This window comes from Crocuta crocuta, unplaced genomic scaffold, assembly GCF_008692635.1.
Source record: "Crocuta crocuta isolate KB4526 unplaced genomic scaffold, BGI_CrCroc_1.0 scaffold125, whole genome shotgun sequence".
Classification (NCBI taxonomy): Eukaryota; Metazoa; Chordata; class Mammalia; order Carnivora; family Hyaenidae; genus Crocuta; species Crocuta crocuta.
The window spans coordinates 8,071,123-8,093,630 of NW_027531143.1; the positions used below are offsets into that span (position 1 = coordinate 8,071,123).

Below are 22,508 nucleotides of genomic sequence, written 5' to 3' on the forward strand. Positions count from 1 at the left end.
GAGCTGCACGCCGCTTTCGCCCCGCGCAGGGGTCCCGGCTTAGCACCCCCATTTCCATCCGCCCCCCACGCCGCCAGTAAAGGCCACTCGAGTCACGAGAGGCTGGCTGCGCAACTTTTGGACCCTCTCTGAGCCCCCGGCTGCCCCCCAGACGGCCACCTCTCCCCAGGTCTTCCAGGGCAAGACTCTGGCCTCAGGTGGCTTCGGGTCTCGGAGTCCCCNTTTCTGGGTACTCTTTCAGCCGGCCAGGTGGTGCGAAGGAGTCCTCCGAGTGAGCCTGGCGCTGTCCGCGTCTTGGGCACCCGTTCACGAACCTCCCGGTTCCTGTAAACAACCCGCATAGCCTTCCTCGGGTTTGTCCGGTGCTCAGGGGCTTCGGCGTGGTGGGTGCAGAAAAAGTGCATGGGCCCACGGGCTTCCTACCGCCAAGGGGCCACCCTTCCGGGTGGAAGCCTCTCATGCACTTGTTGGGGCGGGGGGTGGTAGACGTGACGTTGGGTGTAAAGAGCCTGGCGGCGGGTGAGTGAGTGCGCCGTGCTCTCCGGCAGCCGTCCGTTCTGAGGTCGGCCGAAGGGGAAATCGTGAAATGTAAGGCTTCTCAAGCCTCAGCCTTTTTACCCTCTCTAGGCCTTACAGCTTTGCAGACTTGCTTGTAAGCAATTAACTAGACTCCTGTAAGCTGGGTGCCGGGGACAGAAAAAGCCCTGGAAAGCTCCTAGAAGAAATGTGTCTGGACATACTGGACATAGTGATGAAGATTCTTTGCGGTATTAAACATTAGCCAGGCTGCTAAACCTCCTTGGCTCAGCTGTGCCTAGGATTACATTTTTTGTTGTTGTTGTCAAAATCCAGTTTTAGCAAGAACCTTGCTAAGTCAGTTTAATCAAAACACTCCCCCCCCCCCAATATGTGATCTTCAGTATGTAATTGGGTTCCTCGCCCTCCACCAGCTCCCATGAACTCTGATCACCCTGGGCCGTTTTCAGCAAGAATCTTGTTAGGTGGGTTTAGCCAAAACTCCCCCTGACCTTGTTTTCTCTTGGTAATTTTCCATTCACTGACCCCTCTCCTGCTCCTGGGCTATCAGTTCCCCCTTGCCCATGCTGTGTTACCAGTTGAGCCTCATCTCTCTCTCCCCCACTGTAAAATCCCATTGCAGGGGTCCCTGTAACTATCTGGATGGTCCTAAAAAAAGTCTGCCTTACCATGTTTGTAAAGTATCCTCCAATTTTTTTTCTTTAAGAATAGATCTTCCACTATAACCTTTTTCTTCATGAATTCTTTTTAAAAATTAACCCTAATTTACGTGTCAGAAATAGATCAGGAACTTTGATTAATTTTAATTACAGCCACTTCAGGTTTGTTTTGATTTTTTTTTTTTTTTGCCATGGATAAATTTGTAAAAGTCACTGAATATCCATAACAGGTAATTCCCCCAAATTATATCAAGAGCTGTCAGATCTTTTAATACATATTATAAGTCCTTTCTTCAAATCCTAAACCAGTTTGCATTAATAATTTATAAACAGAAATATCTTCTCTTGCAGTGGGGTACAAGAATTTTATGCTGTTCATAAATGTGAATCCCAGGTACTGTAAACAAGATAGATATTCCATAGTGCCCAATTGGCACACTCGATTCCCAAGAGCAGTTTGGAAAATATAATTTAGTCTCTAATGCCTGTATGCCTCCACATGATTTAACACTATCTCCTTACCATAACAGTAAAGTCTTCATAGCAGTGGGAGTTTGAAATGCCTGATTGTTCAGGAACAATCTGAACTTTGAAGAGGTTCACAGGCATAAATGATGACCCTCACTTAACCCTAGTTGGAGCTGAGTTAAGTAAACTGAAAAGAAGAAAACTGAGTCAGACAAATGGAGGCCCACATTCCCTTTTATACCATTAACTGACTGGGGAATCACTGAGCTTCTCCACCTCCCCATTTCCGTCTATGTATAATCTGTCAAATTAAAGGAATGATGAAATTTAATTAATAGTATACATAATAAAGCACACAATACTTTGCCTGGCATATTTTATGTGGTTGTAACTATTGAGCTTTTTATTTTTTATTTTTGGAAAATCTAAATTAATGAAAAGATCGACCATGTTCATGGATTGCAAGACTCAAAATATTGTTAACATATCAATTCTCACCAAATTCATTTATAGTTTCAATCCAATCCCAATCAAAATTCCAGAAAGCTGTTTTGTAGAAATTGACAAGCTGATTCTAAAATTAATATGTGAATACAAAGAGCCAAGAATAACCACAGAATTTGTTTTAAATGTTTATGTATTTTGAGAGAGAGGGAGTGCACAGGCAGGGGGAGGGGCAGAGAGAGAGGGAGAGAGCAAGAATCTCAAGCTGGGTCCATGCTGTCAGTGTGGAGCCCCATAGGGGGCTCGATCTCATGAATTGTGAGATCATGACCTGAGCCAAAATCAAAAGTCAGATGCTTAACCAACTGAGCCACCCAGGTGAGCCTAACTACAGCTGTTTTTAAAAATAAGGACAAAACTGAAGAACTTACCTGATTTTAAGATGTATTATAAAGATATATAAGCAAGTCACTTTAGTATTCATAAAAAGAGACATATAGAGTGTATGGACATATAGACTATAGACAATGGAATAGATTAAATAATCCAGAAATAGATCCACACATACATATATATGATCAATTTATTTTTTTCCTTTTTCTCTTTGGCTTTTTAAGTATGAAATTAGTATTTCACTTATTTTGTACTTGGTTACATCTCCCTTTTTTTATTATTGAGGTACAGTTGACAAACAATGTTATGTTAGTTTCAGGTGTACACCATCACAATTCTACAATTACATACGTTACTGTGTTCCTCATGATAAGCATAGTCACTGTCTGTCAGCATACTACATTATCACAATATTATTGACTATATTCCCTATGCTGTACTGTTTTTCTCTGTGTATGGTCATTTGATTTTTGACAAAGGGGCCAAAGCAATGTAGAGGAGAAAATTAAACCTTAACAATCAACATAATATTATTGGCTCACAAGAATACACTGACATCAAGTCAAAAGGCAGAGGGGAAATGCTGACATGCAGATTTAGGTCAACATTTCTGGAAAGGATAACAAGAGCACGTTAGACAGCAGCAGTTAAGATGTAATCAATCTTGCTTGTTATTTTTATGTTATAAGTGTGTGTCCCTGGCCTTACTGGTGAGTACTTCTTGCAAATAAAATAAACATTAACATGTTTATATGCATAGAATACATAGTGCTAATCCTATGGATGGTATTTCAAGAAATACCGAGTTTTGCAAGAAAAACAATTCCCTAAATTGGCAATGTCAACATATTTCTTTCTTTCTTTTTTTAATGTCTGTGATTGATCCTGCTAGGAGATCCATATATTACATTATTTGAATACAGTCCAATCATGTTTGCTGCAATTCAGTGTTTGAATATTTACTAAAAGATGTAGTTCTTTGTAAAACAGACCAAACATTTTCACTGCTAAAAAAGTAAACGAGTTTATATAAAGCAACATATGTCCTAATGCTCAATCTGGTTATGCTTTTGGAAGCGCTTCTTAAAACTAAACCAACATCCCAACATCAGGGTGCCTGGGAGGCTCAGTTGAGTATCGGACTCTTGATTTTGGCTCAAGTCATATCCCAGTGTCATGGAATAGAGCCCCACTTCAGCTCCGTGCTGAATGTAGAGCCTGTGTAATATTCTCTCTCTCCCTCTGCCCTTCTCCTCCTCCCCACCCCTCCCTCTCTAAACACACACAACACACACACACACACACACACACACACACATACAAAACTAAGCCAACATCATAGAATGGGAGAAATCTTTCCTTATCTGGAATATTTGTCACAAAGCAAATATCAAATCTGTTGGAAAAGACAATATTTTATGTGTTTTAAGTTATCATTTAAAGAATAACTTTTGAAGTGTTAATTTTTTATTTTTAAAAATGATTTTTCATCTAGGGGTGTCTGGATGGCTCAGTCGGTTATGCATCCTACTTAAGCTTGGGTCATCTCACAGATCTTGCAGTTCCTGAGTTCGAGCCCCACACTGGGCTCTGCAATGACAGCTCAGAGCCTGGAGCCTGCCTCAGATTCTGCGTCTCCCTCTCTCTCTGCACCTCCCCCACTTGCACTCTCTCTCTCAAAAATAAATAAACATTAAAAAATGTAAAAACAATGATTTTTTATTTACATTTATTTTTGCATTAATGCTTTCTTCTTTTAGAATGACTTCTTTAATGAAATGTCTATAAGAAGTTGTGATCATTGCTGCATGTAACTGAAACATAGAATCTTGTCCCATATTATTCATAATAATAAACCTTAAACTATGTTTTTATTATCTTTTTTTTAAAAAAAATGTTTATTTTTGAGAGAGATGGGGGGTGGGGCAGAGAGCAAGGGAGACAGAGAATCCCAAACAGGATCCAGACCATCAGTGTAGAGCCCGTCTCAGGGCTCGAACCCACAAACTGTGAGATTTCTAAGCAGAAACCAAGACTCCACTATTTAACCGACTGAACCACCCATGCACCCTGTTATTATCTTTTTCTAAATGGAAAGAAAGCTCTGGAACTTTTAGTATAGCCTTATCACAGGAAAACGATTCATTGTTCGTTATTATGTTTACTCATTATATTTCAAAAATATGTAAACAAAATGTTATGAAAAATACAAAAAAACATGATTTCAGGAATTTCATTTTTGTTGTTGTTCCTGAATCTCACAGGTTAATATCTGTTGGGAATTGGGAATTAGTTACTACAATAACTAATGAATACCTACAGTATTCTTTGTAGCTGATGGATAAAATAGAGCTTTTTCACACCTTTATCTTCTTACTGTCTCCAAAATCCTATTTCAAAGTAATATAGCCCAGCTGAAGGTCTCAGGTGGCATGAGTGTTAAGTCACACACATGTCAAGCCCAAATATTTTTCACCTTTCTCTTTAATCTGTACCACTCATCTCTTTCACCCTTAATGCCTTCTCTTTTTTTAAATTAAAATGTTTACTTATCAACACGTATATATTCAACAATCTTCTACATTCTTTTTAAAATATTTTTTCAATGTTTATTTATTATTGAGAGAGAGAAACAGAGACAGAGCATGAGCAAGGGAGGGGCAGAGAGAGAGGGAGACACAAGAAACTAAAGCAGGTTCCAGGCTCTGAACTATGAGCACAGAGACCGATGCAGGGCTCGAACTCACAAACTGTGACATCATGACCTGAGTCAAAGTCAGATGCTTAACTGACTGAGCCACCCAGGAGCCCCAACAATCTTCTGCATTCTAATAAGAATATTAGGCCCTATGGATAGAAATATGAATAAAACATAGTTCCCACTCTTAAACATCTTACAGTCTAAAAGACAATTTTTAATTTTAAGAAAATTGCAAATACAGAAAAGCACAAAAAATATTAAAAATACTCACAGCTCCCAAATTCAACAAATGTTACAGGTCATTTGCTTTATTTCCAGTCTTTCTATTTCCAAAGAAATAAAACATTATAAAGTTAGCCACCCCTCCTCAAATGTAACCTTCCATCACGAATTGGTACAAACCACTGCAGTAGTTTTCTCATATGCACATACCTATAATAAATAGAAATCATTTGTGCATGTTTTTCTTCCCAAAGATGGCATTGCTCTGTATATAGGCTTCAATGTTTACCTCACCAGTTTGGTTCTAAGCTATATCCACGCAAATTTGCTTATCTTAGCAGCTTTATGGTAATTTATTGATTAAATAAAAACAGTATCCATTTCCCTACTAAGGGACATTTAGGTTATTTCTCTCTTTTGCCATTACACAGAAATTCTGCAATAAACATCTGTGTACCATTCCCTAATTCACGTATGTAGGAGTTCCTCTAGGGTAAATATTCAGGAGTAGAATTGCTAGATGATAGGATATGTACATTTTCAGTTTTAATAGATACTTCGAAATTACTCTCCAATGTGATTGTTCCAAATAATTTATTGAATAGTATATGGTATATCTTCTTCTTCTTCTTCTTTACTTATTTATTTATTTTTCAGAGAAAGCGAATGCACGGGCACACATACATGAGTAGGGAGGGACAGAGGCAAGGAGAAAGAGAATCTTTTTTGTTTTAAAGTTTATTTAAGAGAGACAGAGACAGCATGAATCAGGGAGGGGTAGAGAGAGAATCCTAAGGAGGCTCTGAACTGTCAGCATGGAGCCTGATACAGGACTTGAACTCATGAAGCCAAGACTCAGACATTCATCCCACTGAGCCACCAGGGCACCCCAGGAGAGAGAGAATCCTAAGCAAGCTCCCTGCCCAACACACAGCCTACACGGAACTTGATCTCACTCAGGACTGTGAGATCATGACCTGAGCCGAAATCAAGAGTTGGACACTTAGGCACCTGGGTGGCTCAGTCAGTTGAACTTCCAATGTTTGATTTTGGCTCAGGCCATAATTCCAGGATCAGGTCATGGGATTGAGCTTGAGACTCTCTCTCTCTCTCTTCCTTTGCCCTTCCCCACTGCTCATGTGTTCTCTATCTCAAAACATTAAAATAAATAATAAAATAAAATAAAATAAAATAAAACTTTTTTTAAAAAAGAAAAATATCCTGGATCCTATTTTGAAAAAGAGAGAGAGTTGGATGCTTAACCGACTGAGCCACCCAAGCACCCCATATTTGGTGTATCTTCTATACACCCGGCAGAGATTCAGGCATTGGGGATGCAGCAGTAAAAAAAGAAAAAAAAAAATCTGCCCTTGTAGAGTTTACATTTTAGTGGACAAAAACAGCAATGACCATATTGAGTACATTATAGAGTGTGTTACAAGGTGATAGATGCTGTGGGAAAAAAAATAGAAAGGAGAATGAGGAATGTTGAGAAGATGCCATTTCAAATAGCATGGAGACAGACCTCATTGAGAAGTGAACATGTGAGCAGAAACCTTGAAAGATGCCTGCTTTAAGCGTTCCGGAGAGGGAACAGCCAGCGGAAAGCAGCCGTGTGCCTGGTGTGTGTGAGTAACCCCTGGAGGCCAGTGTGTCTGCAGCAGCGTGAGCCACAGAGAGGGCTGGTGGGAAATGAGGCGAGTCACAGGGGCCACAGCTGTAGCCCATTGAGAGGACTGGCTTTCACATGGCATGAAATGGGAGCCATTGGAGGGTTTTAAGCAGAGGACTGGCATGAATTGCCCTATGTTTGAAAGGTGGATCCCTCTGGCTGCAGTGTTAAAAATATATCCCAAAGGGTGAGAGATGAAAGCTAAGGGGTCGAGGATGACGCTTAGGTTTTGCCTGCACGGCCATAAAGACAGAAATGCCATCACCTGCGGTGACGCCTACGGCAGGACGAGCAGCTCGGTGGGGAGAATCAGGAGTTCGTTTTGAACATGTGTTTGAGATGTCTACCGAGCGCTTCTCAGACTACCTGTCGGAGGCTGCTTGGTTTGGTCTTGTTTCCATTTCCCTCACGGGTTGAGACTTCTGTAATCCACAGCACAGCTAAGTTGCTAGAAGATGAAATAAAGACATTCAAAATAAAAGCCTCAACTTTGTTCATATGTAACATAGTTACTCCATGAAATCGCTAGCAAGTTTTTATGTACTTTTCATTTCTGTACTCCTTTTGTTGTAGACGGGTAAGAGGTTTTCGTGGACTAGACGACTAGGAACAAATGTCTCCTGGCTGGCTGTGATATGAGGGGCCACGCCCTGTATTCAACAGTCAGGCAGAAATGTCTAGTAGATGCTGAATATTCAAATCTACCTTTAATCATCACCAAAGTGCAGAGGCAGTGTCTATACATTTAACGGAATTTAAGATTATTCTGATTCGACAACTATTCATTGAGGATGCACTATATTTGTATCACAATGCTGGCCTTTTCATGGCAGTGCCCAGGCGAAGGGATAGATTAAGATCAGCGGGCGATCAGGACAGGCTAGTAATTCGACGTCCCTTCATACTAATAATATTCTTTAAATTTATTCACCATATCTCATGGAAATAGGGAAAAGCTGATTTCTGTTAACAAGCATGGGTACTTTTTCTTTACGTTTGAAATAATTTGTTGACACAATTTTCCAAATTAAACAACTTACAGAGAGCATATTGAACTACTCAAAATTTAAACATTCCAGCTGGCTGAACTCAGAGATGGGAGCACTACCTGTTGGCTAAACCTTGTGATTCATATCAAATGACAAAAATATTCAACATAGATTTTATTTCAGACCTGAAGCTCTCTACTTGGTTGAGAGAAGAATCAAGTTTCTCCCTCTCCTGGTACAGAAGAAGTCCCTTAGGGAAAGCTGGACCAACTGACAACCTATTTCCAATTTGCTACTGTGAAGTTTCGTCTCTTATGAGACATGCCCGTTGTGGTAGCAACGTGGTTGCTCTCCACCTTTATCTGGCGTGGCTCTGAGGAAAGCACTGTCATCCCAGATTTTGGAGACGTACAGCTGAGACATAGAGAGTTTAATAGCTTGCCTGATGTCACTTACCTGGAAAGTGCCAAATTTAGGCTCCAACATAATTTTCTAACTTTTTCTCATAATTTTCAAACTTTAAAGACAGTATTATTTGAATGACTCCACTTTAAAAAAATATTTAGGGGTGCCTGGGTGGCTCAGTTAGTTAAGCGTCTGACTTCGGCTCAGGTCACGATCTCAAACTTCATGCATTCAAGCCCTGCATTGGGCTCTGTGCTGACTGCTCAGAGCCTGGAGCCTGAATAAAATATTCAAAAAATGCAGGAGCATAAAAAATATTTAAAGTGCCTCGACGGTAATAATCAATATCCATTTGGAACTGATATTTCACTAGCTCCTGATGCCCATTGATATTATAGGACTATCACTGCCGTACAAAGACTGTCCCACCAACTCTTTCTGGGTGTAGAGAATGGAGTCTCATCTATACCTACAAATAAGTCCCCTTTGCCATCACATGGGCCCGTATTTTCCTCCTCAGCTCCTGCACTGGTGCCTCTAGGGACATCTGCTGCCCGCAGCCTGCCAGCAATTCTGATTGGGAGAGGAGGGCAGTCCTTTTTAGTTCCTCTTACACTCAAGCCATTCTATGAAGAAGTCATCAGAAATGCCTAACTCTTCACTTTAGCACTGCACATATTCCAATTTCTTGTTGGCAGTTTAGTCCATTTTTTTCTAAAATTGCCACAATTGATCCTGTCCTCCAAATTCTAAAGCTTTGTCCCCAGGTCAGGCTATTCTGTTTTCTCAATTCTGAAGCTGAGTACTCTTCTAGGATGCTCCTCAGTTCCTCATGCAATAAATAGGTTGTGAGAGTTTCCTCAAGCACTTTGCAAACATGGAGGAATCCCAGCAGTTTAGGGTTCAAACAAGGACCCCTTCCTTCCCTCCGACCCTCTCTCCCTCCCAGGCATACTAATGCAGGGGGGAAATAAGCATAATGACTCCTATTCATGATCCTCAACCCCTAGTTTCTCAGCCCTTTTTAAAAAATTCTTAAAAAGGGGTGGAGGTATCGTTCACTAAAATAATAATTAGCAAAGAGCCATCTTGTATCTAATTTGTCAGATTACCCTTCTATAAATCCAGTCTGAAACTTCACAAGATGACCTTAAATAATCAGAGAAGTATTTTCAGCCACAAATTCTTGACTCGTTACATTTTCACTCAAATAGTAAGGCTGAAACTAATTTTTAAGTATCTTCACATTTTAAGCAAATTTAATTCAGCATCTCCCGGAAGATCGCACACGTGTTCACTAGCCACCATGAGAATGTTTCATTTCTGACCACTCCCATGAAAGAACAGATGTTTGGTCAATCATTTATAATTTAAATTTGTAACATGAAGAAATTACCAAACATTTTCCATTTAATTTCTGACTTTCTGGGTATCATGAGTTATGACTCATTCCTCCAATGGTCATCCCCTCAGGGTGTCTCTAAAGGAAACAGGACAAAAAGGCTTGATGTCTCATCCAAGTCACAAGGTTATGATCTTTACTTCCTTAAATCTGACTGCAAAGGATTATGAACTTTTTTTTAAGAAAGGAAATTCTTCAGAAGAACGCAAAGACACTTTTGTTAGATAGCTTTTTCTAGATTTGTTCTCAAGAATAGTCAATCAATTAAATAATTCAACATATATTTTATTAAGTGCCATGCTAAACAATAAAGATATAAAGGAATGAGACACCATCCTCATCCTGAAATCCAGCGTGGGGGGTGGGAGGGAGAGGGGACATCCGTATAAACAAGTTACACTTGCTATAATAGAAAAAACAGGAAAAAGAGTGCCTAATTCTGTTGGGTGCCTGGATGGCTTTACAGAGAAGGTGATATGTGAGTTGGGTCTTGAAAAATAAATAGGAGTTTACCAGATAATGAAGAAGAAGAAAGACACTACAGATTGAGGTAGAGATAGAAGTAGAGGTGTGGGATGAACAGATGCACACTCTTAAAGGGCATGGCATATTGGGCGAGCAGTAGAGAGCTCTCTGCCTCCCTTACTGGGACAAATCCCTGGGCCTGTGCGGCAGTATGCTAGGGGCTATGGAAAACCACAAGACAAGCATGTCCCAGCTGCCTGGGGCTTCTCTGAGTTTATTCAACTTGTCAATTTTAGTTAATAGTGATTTTAGACATTTCCCCAGGTTTTATTGAAATGTAATTGACATACAACATTGAAAAGAGATTTTAGACATTTTAAAAATGAAAAAGGGGGAGCCTTGCTGGCTCAGTCAGAAGAGCATGAGACTCTTGATCTTGGGGTTGTGAATTCAAGTCCCACACTGGGTGTAAAGATTATTTAAATACATAAACTTAAAAAAATAAACATGAATACATTTGTGAAACAGAATACAAAAAGTTCAAAAATTCTTTATAAGAAACAAATTTCCCCCAGTTTCAGAAGTCTGTTTCAAGCTGCAACTTTCTTATCACCTACCCCTATGGTTTCATGCCCCTTGGCTCTTAGGGGCTTCACCTGAGAAGCACTGGTCTAAAACGTGGGTTGAATAGAAGAGAGAGACAGGAAATGAAGTTAGAAAAATAACTCATTATCTCCTAGATAGCTGTAAAGCATCTTTCAGGATCGTATTTGTACTGGGTTTCATATGCCAGGTTGGGAATATTTAATCAAGGTGATGTCAAGATTGAATTTCTATTGTAGGACACCATGGCAGCTTGGCAAAAAAATTCGAGAGGAGGAAACAGAACAAGTCAAGAGACTGTTACCACCTTCTAGGTGAGAACTGGAACCTTTCTGAGATAAGGCAGAGGCAGTGAGGACGGCTACGAAGAGACTAGAGAGATAATGTAGGAAAGGAAAATGACAGGGTCTAGTGACATGTTTACTGCGAGTCCTGGGAGTCAGGACTGACTCAGATGTCTAGCTTCGCAAACCCATGAGCAATGGATGCTATTATCTAAGGTAGAAAATAGAGAGGAAAAAGTTTCCAAAAATACCTCAAGAATATCTCGAAGACCATGAGTTGATTTTTGCCTCTGCTGAATTGTGATGCCTGTGGTACAGTAATTATTCATTTAATATCTTCATCTAGCAACTATTAAACACCATGAACTAAGCTAGACATGTATTTAAAAATATCCAGTAGGCAGTGGAAATTCAGGTCTGAAAGAAATTTAAGAATGTGTGAGGCTGAAGGAAGATATAGAAATGAAAGTCACTGCTGTGCTTTGCGGGATGCCTAAAGCTAAGGGGACCAGATATGCCACCAGGAGAGCACAGAGTGAGAAAAAAAGACTCACTCTGACCCCAGGGAAAAGTACCCTTTCAGTGTCAGGGAGTAGAAGCGCCTGGGGAAAGGATGTCACAATGTCAAAGTGATAAGTCCTCCTCCCAGTTTTTTAAAAACGATTTTTTTAAAATATTTTTATTTATTTCTAGGAGAGAGAGAGAGCATGAGCAGGGGAGGGTCAGAGAGAGAGGGAGTCACAGACTGAAGCAGGCTCCAGGCTCTGAGCTGGCAGTCAGCACAGAGCCCGACGCGGGGCTCGAACCCACGAACCGTGAGATCATGACCTAAGCGAAAGTCGGACGCTTAACCGACTAAGCCACCCAGGCGCCCCTAAAAACGATTTCTGTAGTATAATTTATTAGCATTTAACAAAACAAATTCTTCAGAAATTTGAAAGAATATATATGATTTTTCTACATACCATGTGAAGTCATCGCATTTAGGATCATTATCTTTAAAAAAAATTTTTTTAATGTTTTATTTATTTCTGAGAGAGAGAGAGAGAGAGACAATGTGAGCAGGGAAGGGTCAGAGAGGGAGGGAGATACAGAATCCGAAGCAAGCTCCAGGCTCTGAGCTGGCTGTCAGCACAGGGCCCGACGCGGGGCTCGAACCCACACAGGAACTGTGAGATCATAACCTGAGCTGAAGTCAGAGCTTAACCGACTGAGCCACCCAGGCGCCCCTAGGATCATTATCTTAAATGTCATGAATCTATAAGCCTCTTCTCAATTAAATATTTTCATTTAAATTGGGGGTAAAAAATTCGGGGCATCTGGGTGGCTCAGTCAGTTAAGCCTCTGACTCTTGATTGTGACTTAGGTCATGATCTCACGGTTCCTGGGATCAAGTCCCGTGTCTGGGTCTGTGCTGACAGCGTGGAGCCTGCTTGGGGTTCCCTCTCCCCCATCTCTCTCTGTCCCACCCACACTCGCATATGGGTGTGTGCTCTCACTCTAAATAAACAAACATTTTTTAACAGAATATTTTTAAAAGAAATTAATTTGTGCTAATTACTGCAGTCAATTGTATTACTTTATTAAATTCTGCCAGCTTGCAGGTTAGGCAGTTTTTAATTATTTTTTAAAGGAAAGGGGGAATCGACGTTCAGGGAGATGAACTTCACCGTGTGAATCCCGTAGGACCCATAACCACAGATAAAATGAACCTTAGAGTTACTAAGGGATTTAATTTTCTCCCCCGGAGACTTCCAGTATGAGTCAAACCACACAAAAATTATTTTGGCAAGAGGAAAATGTAACACATCAAAATTCTGGGACACCCACGACACCCAATCCAGCCAGATTTTATCTCCTTCAGACCAGAATCTAGGGCAGGTTCCTGGGACTGCCCCCAGACAGACCGCCCAGGGGCTGGGCAGAGCTGTCCTAAAGGGTTTTGAGCCCTCAGTCTTCTCCCCCGTCCGTCACTCCCTGCTGCTAGTGATCACACCCCAGAAGGATTCATCTTTGGGTACTGTTGCACCGGGTGAGAGGCAAGGCTGTCCGTCCTGGGGTCAAGCCAGGCCACCACCGTCTATACAGGAACTCACACTCAACACTGCCCAACTCCTTCCTTGCCGGTGGAAAACTGAGCCGGCCCTGGTTCAAGATGAGTGACGTCACACATTGCAACCAATCACAAGTCTGCCCTTAAAGAGACGTCCAGGGAGCAGACACGGTATTGGTGGTGGTGTCTTGTCAATCTCAGCAGAGGAGCTGCCTCTTTTCTCTTAGCAACGGATGTGTCATAGCAACAGCTTGCCAGGAGCGGCAGTTTGTGCTCTCGGGACTTGCTTTTCTGAGAGGAGAGTCAAACTTCCATCTCCGGCTCCCAACGGAGCTTTCTCCAGGGTACTGCAAAGAGGCTTCTCTCCCCTTCGGGTTAGCAGTATCAGGTAAGGGAAGGTCTGAGTGGGAAAGGAGGCTTGGAAAACCAGGGTTTTACTCACTCTTTCAAGGGCCTTTGGAACTCTCGCTGGGCCAGTGATGTGCTTGACGCAGTGAAGACTGCAAAAAACTACAAAACTGTCCCTGATTTCAAAGAACTTCAGCCTAGCCAGGAGACAAAAATGGCAGCGAGAGAGCAGTTAACGACACTCTAACGACACTCTAAGTGGGGGGCGGGTACTGGAGCTTGTTCACAGGTAGTATAGCACGTTTTCTAGCACATTGTCGCGCAACGGTAGGATCTCAGTAAAGGATGGATGGATGCATGGATGGATGGATGGATGGATGGATGGATGGATAAAAAGGAAAACAGCATGATCCTGGCACAGAGGATCAAAGAAGAAAAGATTAGCGTGGGCTGACGAAGTTAGAGAAGTGACTTCAGGACTATTACACATGGCTGGAGTGGATGAAGAGTAAAGAAGATGAACGGGAGAACAGTAACTCCTTGAAAGTAAGGGCCTTGTCAGATTCCTCTGATGGTGTATGTTACATGCTGAATGCATTCACAGCAACATTTCAGGAAGCTCTGAGATGTTTGCAGAGGTCTGGTATAATTACATAGAATGTGATTAGAAAGTGTCAGTCAGGGAGATGCGACTGAGTGGCTCAGTCAGTTAACTGACTCTTGATTTCAGCTCAGATCATGATCTGAAAGTTGGTGGATTCAAGACCGGCTTCAGGCTCCGTGTTGACAGTGTAGAGTCTGTGTGAGATTCCTTGTCTCTCCCTCTCTCTGCGCCTCCCTTGCTTGTACTCTCTGTCTCTCTCAAAAAAAATTAATTAGTTAAAAAAAATAAGTGTCAGGGAAAACAAGATTCTTACAGCCTGAGTGAGAAAGCTGGGAAGGCTTCAGAGAGAAGGTCACATTGGAGTTGAGACTTGAAGAATGAGTAGGATTTAAGCAGAGAAATGTATGCATGGTGGGGAGCAGAAGGGATGAAGAGGGAAGGGGGTCCCCAGTGACAGAGATGGGAAGGTATGGGGGCTGTTTGGAGGATGTGAGTAATCCTGTGAGCAGACCTGGAAGGAAGATGTGGTGAAGCAGGCTGTGAAGCAAGTTGAAGGTGATGTGTACAAGTTTGGATTTGATAATTGCTTTGCAAAGTCTTATCTGACTAGTGCCAAACTACTTCATGGTGATGTTTAAGAGTCCCAGGTTCACCCCAACCTGCAGAATCACTGTAGGTCCAGAAAATTTGCTTTTTGAAGGAGCTCCATTTCTACAATCCTGGAGGAGAATGCCACTGTGGACCATCGGGACCCACATTATATTCCACAGTACACAGGGAAGTGACTGGTTACGATCTGCATTTTAGAAAGAGAGCTCTGAAGGCCTGCCCTGAGAGCCACTGTTCTGGCTAAAAACAGAGGCAACTAAGCAAGTGAAATGTTCCTCATCTATGGGAGGGGGGAATCTGTGGTTAAAAAAAAATTACCTGTTCATTTACTAACCACTTATTAAAAAGTATGCATTTGGTACCAAGCCACAGCAGTATTAGCACGATGTGTGACTTTGTCACCAAATGAAATTACAGCTCTTTTCATATTGTATTATGGTTGTTACATATGTATTCCTTATGCTTATCACTTCTTCAAAGTCAAGGTAGTAATTAGAACCATTGCTAGGTCTTATTATTTAATGTGTTAATGAAGAAGCACATGAATTATATCATAATTTTAAAAATAGTTTGATAACTGTCCCCCTTATATTCTCATATTTTTGTTTGAAACCTGGGTATCACCAAGCTGCCAAAGGGGTTCATGGCACAAATAAGTTAGGAACTACTGGTATGAGAAGACATGTGGAAGGCCCCAACCAGAGGAGGCCATGGAGAGGAGGGCATAGATTTCAGGAGAATTTTCCAAGGCAGAAGTGATGGGAGAGTGTCTCCTTAAATATCCAGTCTTGGAAAGAGGTAGAAGTAAGTTGGAAGGGAAGAAAGAAGAGTAGTAGACTAATCAGAAACACTGTAGGAACAGTTATGTCTGGAGGGTGGAGGTTGTGAACTTGTCAGAAGATGGCTCACAGGCCCAGGAGAACCTTTAAGCTAAGTCAGGGTCTTGGTTAGAGATTGACCAAGAAGCAGCAGTTCTTGGAGACCCATTTACCAGATTCCCACGATGTTCGTCTTGGATCTTATTCAAAATCCCTTTAAAACAAACCAACCAACCAGCAAAAACGGAGGCATATGATGAGCTTACAAATAGTTTGAGAAGGGAAAAGAGGATGATGAGCACCCAGACGAGGTCAGCTAATTGAAGTACACCCGGGGAAGTAATGCTTTCCAAGGTGTGAGAAGGTGCCAGTGCTACAGGTCTTCTCAGAATTAAAGATCTGGCAGCTGGAAGTAAGCCACACAGGCACACAAGTAACAAAAGAGAACGTGGAAACAGGGGTATGTGTTACAGCGGAACAGAGTGAAAGAAGGAAGCTTAGTAACTGTTTAAATTGCTGCATTGTATCAATTGTAATTTGTCGCTTATGTCTTCATCTGCAGTACTTATCTTCCTGAATAATAGAAGCATCATGAAAAGACACAGTCAACATGTCTTAAAAGTTAGTTTGGAACCAACTAGACAGCTCCGAATGCAAGGCTCCTTTGAGTCAGTAGAGTCCCAACATCATGGGAGTCTGGTAAATGGGTCTCCAAAAACTGCTGCTTCTTGGTCAATCTCCACCAAGACCCTGACTTAGCACAGGTTTTCAGCTACAACACAGAGGACTTACCCAGTACTTGCTTGTCGCTCCATAATGCTTTTGCTGTTGACATAGAAAGTAGGGGGGCGCCTGAGTGGCTCAGTCGGTTGGGCAGCAGTTGGGTGGCCGACTTCAGCTCAGGTCATGATCTCACAGTTCGTGAGTTCGAGCCCTGCGTTGGGCTCTGTGCTGACAGCTAGCTCAGAGCCTGGAGCCTGTTTCAGATACTGTGTCTCCCTCTTTCTCTGACCCTCCCCTGCTCACATGGTCTCTCTCAGAAATAAATAAAACATTAAAAAACAAAACATGGAAGGTAGGAAATGTATCGTTGGGGCACTTGGCCAACTAGCTCAGTCTCTAGAGGATGCAACTCTTGAGCTCAGGGTTGTGAGTTTGAGCCCCATATTGGGTGTGGAGATTAAAATCTTTAAAAAAAAAGAAAGGAAAGAAAGAAAGAAAAGTAGCAAAAAGATATTCTGGAATGGGTGGATTAATTTACAAAGCATGTAAGTGGTTTTAAAGTCAAAAATATTTATGTGGAACACTTAAATATTTATAAGTATTATAGTTCACAAGTTCTGTTTTGAAATTTGGTCAGCTATAGCAGCCTTGAAAAACAAATGTAATACAGGCTATTGGAGTAGGTGAATCCTTTATTTAGGAATAGATGAAGCATCTCGTCTGCAGCTCTCAAGAATTAAGAACCGGAAACATGTAGTGAGCATTTCAGAGACATCTTAACAAAGTAATATCTGTATTGAAAAATTCTTATGACCTTTTTAGTAGTCAATTTAATAAGAAAAATTTGGAAAATATAGCATATTCACCGCATGAAATATGCAATTTTATGAAAAAAATTCTTAGTAAGACCTGCTGTAATTTCAAAGTAACGTCGTTATTTTAATTTGCCAGATATTCTTTTAATGAGAATTATAAAAGGCCAAAAACATTTTTTGCAAACTGCCCTTTTTTAAACAAATGATTTGCTTTTGATGAAAAATACTGTGTAAGATGATGCTTTCTTTTACAAAACCAATAAATATAAGAACCGATTTTTAACATGTGACTTGTCCAAGATATTTGGAAGGAAATTTAAAAACCCTGAATTTTTTTCCAGTATTAAAAAAAATCAGTATTCCCTAACCTTTCAAAGAATAAGTTCAAAGATATGAGTCAACAGGAGAAAAAAAGACAGAGAATCTTATAGCTGCTTTAAATACTTTCTGATGATTTTTCTGATGTTACCTTTCCTTTCTAGAATTCATATCTTCAAAAAAGAGTTGAATTTAAAATATTTATAATGAACTGATAAATGGGAGAAAAGAAAATACATGCCAAACACCTAAGTATAAACTTTTCCATAAACAATTAAGCGTATCAAAAAGAAACTTTTAAAAAGGCACAAAAATAGTGAGGAAAAACCTGAATTACAGAAAAGACAGTCAAATTTATTTAATGAAAAACTAGAATAAAAATTAGCAAATACATACAAAAAATATACACACACAGCAGCACTATGTCTGACTCACAAAGGGAAAAACAGTGGTCCAAGACCACTGAATATGGCTTGTCAGTTACACAGGCACACACACACACACACGCATGCTCCCACATGCGCACGCACACAAACTTGTGGGCACACACGCAAAACAAAAACCCGGTATTCTTCAACAGTATACTCAACCTACAACACAAAATCTGAATTATTTTACAATGCTTCCTTTTGTAATACAAAGATGCCCATCTTGGTTGTATGTATATATTTCAGTGGTTTACTGTTGACTTATATATATTTTTAATTTTTAATGTTCATTTATTTTTGAGAGAGAGAGAGAGAGACAGAGAGACAGAGCATGAGCAGGGGAGGCGGAGAGAGAGAGGGAGACACAGACTCCAAAGCAGGCTCCAGGCTCTGAGCTGTCAGCACAGAGCCTGAGGCGGCGCTTGAACCCACTAACCCTGAGATCATGACCTGAGCCGAAGTCAGCCAAATGAGCCACCCAGGCGCCCCTGTTGACTTATTTTTAATTAGTTTACTACATGCAACTGTTTCCTGTATTTAACAGCCTTTCCTTTTATTTACCTTCATGTGTCTAGCTTCCACCTACCAAAAGTTTCAGGTTGGCAGGCAGACGGGTGCCTTATTCTCTGTGAAACTGAATGCAGTGGTTTTAAACACTGGCCAGAAAATGTTTGATTGCCATTTCAACACATGGAAATAGTTACATTGATGCCTAAATTGCCATTTTCTGCAAAAAGCTACGCAATGCTGGTGTCAAAGACCAGGTGGTGGCTATTCTTAAGGGCTGTTGCAATTCCCTCATGAATAGATTGCTGAGTCGCTTCCCAAGTCAGTCGCCGCCTATGACTGTTCAGCTCAAGTCGATAAGCAAAATTTTCAGCATGTGTGCATGTTCCTACCGGCTGTACAATTGCAAAGAACTGCTGGTGACCGTCGTACTTTCCTGTTTCTGCAAGACTAACACAAAGTGAAAACCAAAACAGGATTGCATCGTCACCGGGTCCACAGCACCACCGCAGCAAGGAAACCTGTATCCTCTCCCTGTAGGGTTGTAACGACTTCTGCCGAGGCATCACATGGGAACAGGAAGGCATCCACAGAGCCTTGCCATTTACAGGAAGTGCCAGGGCACGGACACGAGTAAGGCCTAAACTCGCAGAGCTCTTCATAGTCTGCTTTCTCGGTGTGTGGCACTCATCTCACATCCGGAAGAGGCATCCTTGCAGGGGAAAAGCACGAAGCTGGCCGCTCTGGATCTCCAGCGCCAAGCTGCGAGTGGATCCCAACGGGCCCCGGCAGGCTGGACGACGCGTGAGCTTTCGGGCGACCGTCGCTGCAAACAAGATGGCCACTCTGACACTGGAGGAAGGGTAGTAACTCGCAGTCACAGCAGACCGGGCACTCAAAAAGACGCTCCAAGGCACCCTCTGGGACCATGCACCCTTGGAGGTTCCCGTCGGGAATGCGGGCGCTGTCTGGAGGCGCATTTCTGTGGGCGGAGAGCGCGCCTCCGGCCGTGGTCCTGGTTCAAGGGCGGTCTGTGGCTGCCGCGAACCCCCGCCACCTACCGGACACGATGGTCGCCGCAGCCAATCGAAAGTGCGTGTCCCCAACGGCTGTGCCAGCTCACCCCTGGCCACCTCCGCCATTGCCGTGTCGTGCGTCCTTAAAGTAACGCCTTTTATTTGGGTGTTTTTTTTTTTTAAAGAAACTCTACATAAGAAATTAACATTGAATAAATAAGTGTATTTTTTGCAATGACGTAGAGTATATCATTCATTTCATCTAGAGCTCTTCACTTAAAAGTGATTTGTTTTCTAGACACAGTATTGGTAGGGTTTTTATTATTTGAAGTGACTAAACTATGAGTTTTTGCCTGAGACACAAATACAATGTAAAGTAGCTACTCCCAAAGTAAATCATCTCCTTTTCAGTTAAGAGTATATTCAACAGGCTGACGACAGCTAGTGAATTTTTCCATCTACGTTGCAACTTAGATCCTGTGCTTTTAATTAAGAATAATTAGGACCTCTAAAAGCCTGTAGAACAACCTGGTCTTCCTTTTTCCTTAGTGGCTAGACAATATGTGAGACACAGGAGTTAATATTCGTGAAAATAGTAAATGAGCTATTCTGGTAAGGAAGCACACATGTAATGTTTAACCCAGTTTTGTTACCTAATGTACGGCTGGAGAATTGACTTTGTTTTCCCCTGCATAAATATTTGAAACTGAACCAGATTACCCACAGATGGTTTAATAGCAGCCTTTGAGAAAACTGGGCATGTGTGATTACTTAGACTATTTCTTGGGATGATTGTGTTAGATTGATAGCTATATATTCAAGCTTAATACCAATGCAGCATCTCCTAATCCCTGGAAACTGTGAATATTTTAACATACACAGCAGACAGGAATTAAGATTGCAGATGAAATTAAAATTGCTAATCAGCTGACCACAAAATAGGGAAAGTATCATATTAACTCGGTGGGCACAGCGTAATCACAAGGGTCCTTAAAAAGTAAAAGTGGGAGGACACCTAGGTGGCTCAGCAGGTTAAGCATCTGACTCTTGGTTTCAGCTCAAATCATTGTCTCACTGTTCATGAGTTTGAACATAGCATTGGGCTCCACACTGATAGCACGGAGCCTGCTTGGGATTCTCTCTCTCCCTCTCTTTCTCTCTGTCTCTCTGCTGTTCGCCCTCTCAATCTCTTTCTCTCTCAAAATATATAAATAAACTTTTTTAAAAAAGTGAAAGTGGAAGGGGGGTGCCTGGGTGGCTCAGCCAGTTAAACATCTGACTTCGGCTCAGGTCATGATCTCACAGTTTGTGCGTTTGAGCCCCGTGTCAGGCTCTGTGCTGACAGCTCACAGCCTGGAGCCAGCTTCTGATTCTGTGTCTCCCTCCCTCTCTCTGCCCCTCCCAGATCCCTGCTCTATCTCTCTCCGTCTCTCAAAAATAAATAAACATTAAAAAAAATAAATAAATAAAAAGTGGAAGTGGGAGAAGAGAAGGTCAGTGTATGCTCTGTGAGAAAGATCAAATCCACTGTTGCTGGCTTTGAAGAAGGAAGAAGAGGGCCCACAAGGCAAGAAATACCGATGGCCTCTGGAGTCAGAAAAGGCAAGGAAACAGATTCTCCCATAAGATGCTAGAATGAATGGAACATAGTCTTGTGAAATCTTTCTTGACACCCTGATTTTAGCCCAGTCAGAGAGAGCCATGTCAGACTTCTGAGCTACAGCACTGTTAGGCAATGAATTTTGTGCTAAGACACTGAATTTCTGGTAATTTGTTAGAGCAGCAATAAAAAACTAAAACAGCATGCCTACAGATGATTCCACAAATCTTAGGCAAAAGCCGTTTGTCCAGACTGGAAATTCATAGGCTAGGAGTGGCAGAAGGAAAAGGGACACCAAGGATTCATCAGTCCAACATTGTTTCTAGCATGTGCGCTAGAAATGTGCTTGTTATGGGGTTTACAGTCTACAGACTAACTCCACATGCCTTAAATTGAATTTCTGACTTTTCCTTTCAAATCTGCTCTGCCCCTGGGATCCCCATCTCAATAAACAGCAATCCCATGCTTTCAGTCCTTTAAGTACAACTTACTGAAGGCACCCTTGGTCCTGGTTTTTCTCTCAGACCCTACCTCCAAGTTGTCAACAAATCCTCTTGGCTCTACTTACAAAATACATGCAAAACTCAACTGCTTTCCATTCCACACTCACCTCCCTGATCGAAGCTGCCATCACCTCTCTCTGGGATTGCTGACTGTCTCTTCACCGGATTCCCTGCTTCAGCTCTTTCCTCGCTGCATTCTTCACAACACAGCAGCCATAGGGATGTTAAAATGTGACTCAGATCAGGTAAAGAAACTCAGCTCAAAAGCATCCAATGGCTCCCGCCTTATTCAGAGGAAAAGCAAAGTCCTTACACATGACCCAGACCCCTTGTGGTATATTACATACTTTGTCCACAACTATTTCATTCCCAATTTTTACCTCCCTTCCCTGCACAAGGATCATGTATGGATTCCTCCCCCATGATTAGCTGTGTGACTTGCTTGGGTCAAAGGAATATAAGCAGAAAGGACAGTGTGCCAGTGCCACAGAGAAGATTCAGGAAGCATTACACAGTTCTGGGAGCTCTCTCACTTTTTATTCTGTCGTGAAAACAGAGGCTGTCAAATAGGGGCTGTTCCTTCAGCCCGAGCCCCAGGAGAAGACTTGAAGCAGCAGCTGACCCACAGCCACAACACAGAGCCTAAGAAGAAATAAATGTTTGTGGCTGCATGTCACTGAGATTTACTGCCATAACAAAGCTGACTAATGTGTACCTCGTCACCTCTCTGACCAGCTTCATCTGCTGGTCTTCCCCTACTCACTCTGCTCCAGCCATTATGACCAACTGCTGTTTTTAAAATTTTTTTTAATGTTTTTATTTATTTCTAGGAGAGAGAGAGAGACAGCCTGAGCAGGGGAGGGTCAGAGAGAGAGGGAGTCACAGACTGAAACAGGCTCCAGGCTCTGAGCTGGCAGTCAGC

General features: G+C 41.8%; 1 protein-coding gene and 1 pseudogene across 1 annotated transcript in view; one reads left to right on the forward strand and one right to left on the reverse strand.

Moving 5' to 3' along the window:
- The first annotated feature begins 13,566 nt into the window (after positions 1 to 13,566).
- DNAI3 (dynein axonemal intermediate chain 3) overlaps positions 13,567 to 22,508 on the forward strand; it is a 73,181-nt gene continuing 64,239 nt past the window's right edge. The window contains exon 1 of the mRNA XM_077771120.1: positions 13,567 to 13,685. The gene's annotated coding sequence lies outside the window, so the exon portion shown is untranslated. The remainder of the gene's footprint in view (positions 13,686 to 22,508) is intronic.
- LOC144237416 (E3 ubiquitin-protein ligase SIAH1-like) lies at positions 18,544 to 19,510 on the reverse strand (annotated as a pseudogene).